The sequence below is a fragment of the Corvus brachyrhynchos genome, unplaced genomic scaffold (assembly GCF_000691975.1).
Source record: "Corvus brachyrhynchos isolate BGI_N302 unplaced genomic scaffold, ASM69197v1 scaffold331, whole genome shotgun sequence".
In the NCBI taxonomy this organism is placed as follows: Eukaryota; Metazoa; Chordata; class Aves; order Passeriformes; family Corvidae; genus Corvus; species Corvus brachyrhynchos.
In genome coordinates, this window is record NW_008237229.1 from 113,380 (window position 1) to 114,320 (window position 941).

Here is a 941-nt window from a genome sequence, read left to right on the forward strand (position 1 = left end):
GCGCGACGGATAATGAACCGATCGCATCAATACGTGCAGCACGACTTGGGAGCATGAATAGCTGTGAATACTATAGGTTCACTTTGCTTTGCAGAAATTAAAATGGGTATTGAATTTCAGTTGTGGGTAGTCAGGTTTTTCAGTTTTATTTTGATATTATTTTTCTCTTATTTTTATGTCTCGGTGTCGCTTAATGGTGTTCAGAAAGTTTCATTTTTAAGGAGAATCCCTGCTGCACCATTTGGAAGGAACATAGAGACTACTTTTTTCATCTTGCAGTGTGTGCAAGGCACTGCTGGAATCATAGCAACAAGTGTGTACATAATGCTGTAGAGAGCCCAGTGGCAGAAAGTGACGTTAAAAACCAGAGGTATTTTCTTTAAACACCAGTCAGAATCAATCATTTGCTATTCCTAAAGTGTAAGTAGTTTTATTATTATCTGAAAAGTGAGGAGGAGATTTCAGATAAGTAAATGCCTTCTAATAAAATTGATATTTATTCCTCTTAGAATTTAAGGCTGCAGCAAGCTTTCATTCTATTTCTTTCATTTCTATTCTATTTTCTTATAAGGCTAGACTATTTGGCTAAAACCTGCCATTTTTATGTTGACAGTTAGGGAAATGAATAGGCACAATCTGAAGAGGATTCATCCAAATGAGTTTCAGTTCCAAGTCATTAACAATAATTATCTCAATTGGAGTTTTATTTTGCTTAATTCTAGATCTACGTTTACTTCAAGTTTCTTTGTCTCCTTCTGGGGCACAAACTGCTTTCTCCAGTTTTCCTATGTAAATGAAAGCATGTTAAAAATTCATACTCTAGTTATATGCAAAATAAGGAGTAAATAACAAAGCCAGATTAGGAAATTTGTTGTCATTCAGGCCATTTGGCGTGGCCAGGAAGAGCTTTTCCTGCATTGACAGGTGAGCCAAGTAGCCCG